We start from the raw sequence: 7,397 nt of genomic DNA on the forward strand, positions 1-7,397 counted from the left end.
GGGCGCCCGCCCCGCCCCGCCCTCGCCCCAGGCCCCGCCCCGCGACCAGACCACGCCCCCTCGGGCCCGTCCCGCCCTGGCCCCGCCCCCAGGCGTTCTGGTCGGGCCGGGCCGGGCTCCAGGTGAGCGCGTCCCCGGCCCCCGCGCCCCCCGGCCCTGCCCCCGCCCCGGCCCGCAGACCCGCCTCTTCCCGGCTGCGCCCGGCCCGGTGCGGTGGGAACCCGGCGTCCGGCTGCCCGCGTCCTGGCCCCGGGCCCGGGGTTAACGCTTAACCGCGCCTGGGGAGCCGCGGCCCTGCCTAACCTTTGGGCCGCCCGCCCTCCCGGACCTTCCTCCTGCGCCCCCGGCTGGACGGGATGCAGGGCCGTAGGGGACGCCACCGGCCGACCCGGGGCCCGACCCGCCGGGGGCCGGGGTGGGCTGGGGCCGGAGGGCTCGCCGCGCCCGGGTGAGTTCTCCGGGCTCTGCCCCGCGATGGCCGCTACGACGCGGGTGTCCGGTGCCGCGGGAGCCGGGACGGGGGTCCCCCGGGGGCGTGGACGGCGTGCGAGGCGCCGGGCCCGGGGATCGCGCTGCGGGAAGTGAGCCCGAAAGTGGAGGCAGGTCCCGGGAGGCTGGGCAGGTGAAGCCTGAGCGTTCACGGCCACGGCCGCGTCCACCCCGCCCTGCCCTCGGGCCAGCTGCCGCCCCCTCCCGGCCACGCTCCACCGTCCGCCGGCGCCGGCCGCGCCCGGCATTGCCCTCCGGCCAGGCCCTGCCCTGGGAGCACCTGGGTGTGGAGCCCCACCTGCCGGGGGGAGCGGGCCGTGGGCGGGTGCCTGCGGGCTCACGGGGAAGACCGGAGGGGGGCGGCAGGGGAGGGACCTGTGCCCGGTGATCCGGTGATCGAGGAGTTTGGACCCCATTCCAGGGACTGGGAAGGTGTCTGACGCGCGAGGCCTGCAGGGAGGGGTGGGGGAGCGCTGGTCTGGGGGCGGAGGGCCAGGCGTCCAGCCAGAGGCCAGGAGGGGAAGGGGGTCGGCTGTTTGTCCTCCTTTGCCCCGAGACCTCAGGGCAGCATCAGGGACCCCAAGCCCCACCCTCCACTCCCAGGGCTTCCGGGTGAGTTTGGCCTCCAGCTCAGAAGTGGAGGGGGGGGGGGTTCCCCAGCTCTCCCTGCTGGGGGATGGCCTGCTCTCCCCGGGGCCCTGGGACAGTCCCACCCAGGGCTCCCAGCACCTGCTCCAGCCCCTCGTCCACACGTGGTAAATGGTCCTTCAAAAAATTTGTTTTCCTTCTTTGCAGCTTTCCCTGCCAGGACCCAGCCTTCCTCCAGGTGGGGGGGAGGGGGGCGCCCAGTGGCCACCTGGACCCCTGCTGTCAGTGGGGACAGGTGAGAGCAGGTGTGCAGGGACCGGGCATTCAGAGCTGGACCCAGAGGGATGGAGAGAGCTGAGGGCCTGGCCAGCGTTTGGTAGTTCAGCTCGGAGCCAGGGGAGCAGGTGTGGGTGGCACTTGGAGCCACGAAGGAGGGGGGTGGGGGGGTAGAGAGAAGGAGGTAGACCCAGCCAGGAACCTGCAGGGGAGACCAGGAGGAGTGAGGCCACAGCCCCCCCAAACGGACCCATACACTGCACAGCACCAGTGAGAAGGCACAGGGTGTGTTCCTACCACGGAGCCGCGTCTAAAGTCCGGAGGAAATACAGGTGCGAGATAAACGGCTGAGCACCAGGGACCGGCACAGCATGAGACTGAGTGTGACTGTGATTGAGACGGAAAGCGTAGCCCTGCCGGCTTGGCCCAGGACAGAGCGTCAGCCTGGGGACTGGCGGGTCTTGGGTTCGATTCTGGTCAAGGGCACGTACCTCAGTTGCCGACTCGATTTCCGGCCCAGTTGGGGCGTGTGCGGGAGGCAACCAGTTGATGTGTCTCTCTCATCGATGTTTCTCTCTCTCTCTCCCGCTCCCTCCCACTGTCTCTAAAAATCAACGGAGCTCGGCTGGCGTGGCTCAGTGGTTGAGCATCAACCTGTGAACCAGGAGGCCATGGTTCAGTTCCCGGTCAGGGCACATGCCCGGGGTGTAGCATGATCTCCAGTAGGGGGCGTGCAGGAGGCAGAATTTCAGTGATTCTCATCATTGATGTTTCTCTCTCCCTCTTCCTTCATCTCCAAAATCAATAAAAATATATTAAAAAATAGAAATCAGTGGAAATAAAGACCAAATAGTCTGCAGGGGGCGGGGAGTTAAGAAGAAAAAGAATAAATAGTCTGAAAGGACTTGAATAGACGGGTCCAGAGCAGAGGCCGAATGGCCAACCAGCACGTGGGAGGAGGCACAGGCTGCCCGTCAGCGGGAAAACGCACCCCAAAAGCGCGCGGGAGACCCCTCGCTCCTGGGAGGATGGAAGGACGTGCTGGCAGGGGTGTGGGGAGAGGGCCCCCTGCCCTGCGGGGGGAGGTCCGTGGTGCAGCCTCCGTGCGGAACAGCGTGGAGGGGCCTCAGAAGCTAGAAACAGACCACGCGACCAGCAGTCCCACTCCTGCCACCCGAGGAGGCAGCAGCCACGGGCAGTGATGGCGGAGCGCTAGTGAAACCGGCCGTGCCTCATGCCCTCGTCGGGGAAACTCGAATCCGTGCCGCTGAGAATGGAGCTCTCGCCCACAGTCCCCCAACACAGGAGGCGAGGGGTGGGGAGACTGGAGCCCGGTTATGCTGGGTGCGCCGGGGGCTGGGGTGGGGAGACAGTGCCTGTTGGCTTTCCAAAGGAGTTTGGCGTCCACCCCCGGCGTCCATGCTGCACCCAGCGCAGGTGGGATGTCATCCAGCTGGGATGCCCGTCCATCGGGGGCCCCAGCCGCGTGGGCACGACGCGGCAGCCCCCTGGGCTGGCACAGAACCACCTGGAATTCTAGGCACGGGCACAGCCCCCTCGCTCGCTTCACTGTCCGGTCCCAGGGGTGGCCTCTGTGGGCGGGAGCTGGACCTGGGTTCCGGTCTGCCCTTGTCTCTACCTGAGTCGGAGTGTTAACGGGGATGAGATGGGCTGTATTCCTCAGGGGAGCCGGGAGCCCAGCAGGTCTGGTGGACTCGGGGCCGAGGGCACCTGGCTTCAGGGCCTGGCAGGGGCCTGAGGTGGTGCCAGGGACTGGCGGGGGTGGGTAGAGGCCCCGTCCAGGGGTGGGAGTGGGCCAGGGGACGAATGGAAGAGAAAAGCAAGGTCGGGGGCAGAGGCTTCCCCCCCCCCCACTCCCATCTCGGGGCCCTGCAGCCCTTTGAAGCTCTGGGCTCTGCAGGTCCAGGAGGGCTGGGGCTGGACCACCCGCAGGACATCGGCCACGTTCCCTCCGGCTCCTGAACCCCATACCCCGCCGTCCGGGACTCAGGCCAGGGTCTGCGTCTGCACCGCGGCCTCCCTCCGGGGGCAGGACTGTGGGACCCGCTGTCCCTTTCCCTCTGTGTTTGCGTTCAGTCACCAGCTTCACTCCCTGCATTAAAGGCTCTGGCCACAGCCCGGCCAGTGTGGCTCAATGGGTGAGCGCCGACCCGTGAACCAGGAGGTCAGGGTTAGACTCCCGGCCAGCCAGGCTGCGGGCGCGATCCCCAGTGGGGGCCGTGCAGGAGGCAGCCGGTCCATGATTCCCTCTCATCACTGATGTCTCTCTCTCCCCCCCTTCTTCTCTGAAATCAATAAAAATATATTTAAAAATAATGCTCTGGCCACAGCCGTGCCCTTTGTGGCTACGGGAGGTGGCGGCCCCAGCGCTGGCTGCTGACAGGTGACGGCAGGACCCGGCGGAGAAGCCAGCGGTGACCGGCCCGGAGGCCGTGCTGCCTGCCCGGGGTCCGCCCGCCTGGCACACCCGGAGGTGCGCCCGGGCCAGCTGTGCCAGGAGCCCAAGGACTCCGCGCTCTGGGGCTGCTTCCTGGCCCCGGGTCCTGGGCGGCTGCCCGGGTGGGTGGACCTGTCCGGCCAGGGGAGGGCAGGATGGTCGGCGGGCCCGGCCCCCGCTGGGGAGCCCTCGGCTTGGGGGGGGTGTCTGCTGCCTGGGCACCTGGGGCAGCGGCCCAGACAGGTCCCCCTCGGCCTCGTCCGCATCGTAGTGGCGGCCCAGCTGCCCTCCGCCTGCTGGTCCGAGGCCCAGCCTGAGGCGAGTGATCCCAGACAGCAGGGGCCGGGCCCACCAAGCCTCCGCCCCGTGGGGTCCACGCCCCATTATTCGCCCAGCTGAGGCCCAGCAGCAGGGTTCCCCCCTCACTCGAGGATGGGGCGCAGCCTTCCAGGGCCGGGCTGTGCAGGGCAGTCAGTAGCCCCAGGACACGAAGCCCGAGGGCAGGGGCGGAGTGGAGGGGCTGCCAGGCTGTGTCCCCCAGCCCTCTCTCAGACGCCCCCCAAACCAGGGAACCTAGAGCCAGGAGGGCAATAACCCGCCCCCCTCCAACCACATTCAGGCCCCGTTGGCCCCTCTGATCCCCACTCCTGGCCACGGGCTGGGGGGCTGGCCTGTGCTGAGTGACGGGGGGGGGGGGGAGTTGTCCTCCGTTGTCCCCTCAAACTCTGCTCAGGGTGCAGGCTCATCATACCAGCCCCCACGTGGCCCCAGCTCCCGCAGCGCACGGAGCAGGTGAAGGACTGCGGGACCCTCCCTGCCTCCGTGGCCCTTCCTCGGAACGAGCCATGCCCCTGCCCCGCTGCTCCCGGCTCAGAGGCCTCAGCGCCCCTCCCCCCCAGGCCTCAGCGCCCCCCCAGGCCTCAGCACACCCCCAGGCCTCAGCACACCCCCCCCAGGCCTCAGCGCCCCCCCAGGCCTCAGCACACCCCCCCCAGGCCTCAGCGCCCCCCCAGGCCTCAGCGCCCCCCCCAGGCCTCAGCGCCCCCCCAGGCCTCAGCACCCCCCCAGGCCTCAGCACACCCCCCCCAGACCTCAGCGCCGCCCCAGGCCTCAGCGCCCCCCCAGGCCTCAGCGCCCCCCCAGGCCTCAGCGCCCCCCCAGGCCTCAGCGCCCCCCCACCTCAGCGCCCCCCCAGGCCTCAGCGCCCCCCCAGGCCTCAGCACCCCCCCACCTCAGCACCCCCCCACCTCAGCGCCCCCCCCCCCGCCTCAGCGCCCCCCCCAGGCCTCAGCGCCCCCTGACCTCAACGCCCCAAGCAGCATGGAGCTGCCTGCCCAGTACCTCCCTCACACCCCATCCAACAGCCCGGCTCTGCGCTGCCAGAGGGGAGCATGGCCAGAGGGGAGCGTGGCCGGGCCCAGATCTGAGTGTGGGCACTTGCCCCACTTTTTTTTTTTTTTTTAATTAACGTCAGAGAGGAAGGGAGCCGGCGAGAGAGATGGAAACATCATTGATGAGAGAGAATCATGGATCAGCTGCTCCTGCACACCCCACACTGGGGATCGAGCCCAGGCATGTGCCCTGACCGGAATCGAACCTGGGACCCTTCAGTCCACAGGCTGATGGACTGTCCGCCAGGGCTGGGCAGGTCTCTAGCGGAGAGTGACGGAGAGGCCTGCGAAAGCCCCATCAACGCCTTTTACCGCACCGAGCTCACCTTTTATTCAGCAAAGGGCCTTTTTATTTCGGCTCACAGAATGGAACATTTTGTTTCACGTCTCAGATTTATTTTACACTAGAGGCTGGGTGCACGAATTCGTGCACAGGTGGGGTCCCTCGGCCTGACTGGAGACCGGGGCCTATTCGGGCCCTCTTGCCCAGTCCCACTTGGGACCGATCAGGGCCGGCCGGCTGTGGGGAGGGACCAAGGGGAGGTTGGCTGCGGGAGCGCACTGACCACCAGGGGGGCAGCTCCTGCGTTGAGCGTCTGCCCCCTGGTGGTCAGTGCATGTCATAGTGGCCAGTCGTAATGGTCGCTTAGGCTTTTATATACATAGATTGCTAACACTCCGCCTCACTGTCCTCTGTGACATAGTCTTTGTCTAGTTAGGAAATTTTAATAAGTCAGCAAATGTTTTAAATGTGTTACAGCTGCATTTATAGATATTGTTATACTGAAACCATCTTTTTTTAAAAAATATTTTTATTGACTTCAGAGAGGAAGGGAGAGGGAGAAACATCAACGAGGAGAATCACTGATCAGCTGCCTCCTGCACGCCCCCTACGGGGGGTCGAGGACATGTGCCCTGACCGGGAATTGAACCTGGGACCCTTCAGTCCGCAGGCTGATGCTCTATCCCCTGAGCCAAACCGGCCAGGGCTGCAGAAACCACCTTGAGTCCCACCACGCACAGCGGCCGGGGTCCGCTCTCCCATCCACACCCGGCCGGGGTCCGCTCTCCCGTCCACACCCGGCCGGGGTCCGCTCTCCCGTCCACACCCGGCCGGGGTCCGCTCTCCCGTCCACACCCGGCCGGGGTCCGCTCTCCCGTCCACACCCGGCCGGGGTCCGCTCTCCCGTCCACACCCGGCCGGGGTCCGCTCTCCCGTCCACACCCGGCCCGGGTCCGCTCTCCCGTCCACACCCGGCCCGGGTCCGCTCTCCCGTCCACACCCGGCCGGGGTCCGCTCTCCCGTCCACACCCGGCCGGGGTCCGCTCTCCCGTCCAGGCGGCGCCCGCATCTGGGTTGCAAGTTGCACACGCATCACGGTGGCTGGTGCTGGTGACCCGCGGGCGCCACAGGCTGGACGCCGCCTCCGTGGGTCGGGAGGGGCCCGCAGCACCGATCTGGAGCGAATGTTTCTCTCTGGAGGCGATGGAGGGACCACGCTCCTCCAGCGCGAGGACCTGGGTGCCGTGGGCAGGGCTGTCCGCACGCGCAGGGGAGGTCCTGCGGTTTTTCTTAATTTATTTCATCCAGTTCTCCAGACGTGGCCTCGCCTCCGGACGGATTCCCGTAGGAAACGGGGGACTCCTGACCCAGACGAGAAAGAGGAACGGAGAACGGCCTTGGCAGCAGTGGGCCGAGCCCGCGAACCCGGCACCAGCTCAGGGGGAGCCAGCAGGTCACGGCTGCGCAGAAAGTCTACCAGGGGCGGGCAAACTTTTTGACTCGAGGGCCACAATGGGTTCTTAAACTGGACCGGAGGGCCGGAACAAAAGCATGGATGGAGTGTTTGTGTGAACTAATATAAATTCAAAGTAAACATCATTACATAAAAGGGGACGGTCTTTTTTTTTTTTTTTTTTTTAGTTTTATTCATTTCAAACGGGCCGGATCCGGCCCGCGGGCCGTAGTTTGCCCACAGCTGGTCTAGACACAGCCGCCCTGTGCGGGGATGGTGGGCCGCAGGAGAGGAGGTCCTGCAGCCGGGGCGCGCCAGAGGGTGCCGGGTCCAGACCAGACCAGACACGCTGCGTCACGAACGTGGGAAGCTGGGGAACCGGACAAACGGGCTCGGCCCGCGTGAGCCAGGGCGGAGGAGGACGTCAGAGCTCAGGTGGGTGTCCTAGAGCTATATCTA

The 7,397-nt window shown here is 66.9% G+C and overlaps 1 long non-coding RNA gene across 1 annotated transcript; it reads left to right on the forward strand.

Annotated features, from left to right (window-relative positions):
- The first annotated feature begins 118 nt into the window (after positions 1-118).
- Positions 119-7,027, forward strand: LOC308534060. The gene is made up of 3 exons (XR_013997148.1): positions 119-448; positions 1,285-1,315; positions 6,794-7,027. It is a non-coding gene; the product is annotated as an uncharacterized lncRNA (long non-coding RNA).
- The last annotated feature ends 370 nt before the right edge of the window (positions 7,028-7,397 follow it).

The sequence above is a fragment of the Myotis nattereri genome, assembly GCF_964212035.1.
Source record: "Myotis nattereri genome assembly, chromosome: 1".
Classification (NCBI taxonomy): domain Eukaryota; kingdom Metazoa; phylum Chordata; class Mammalia; order Chiroptera; family Vespertilionidae; genus Myotis; species Myotis nattereri.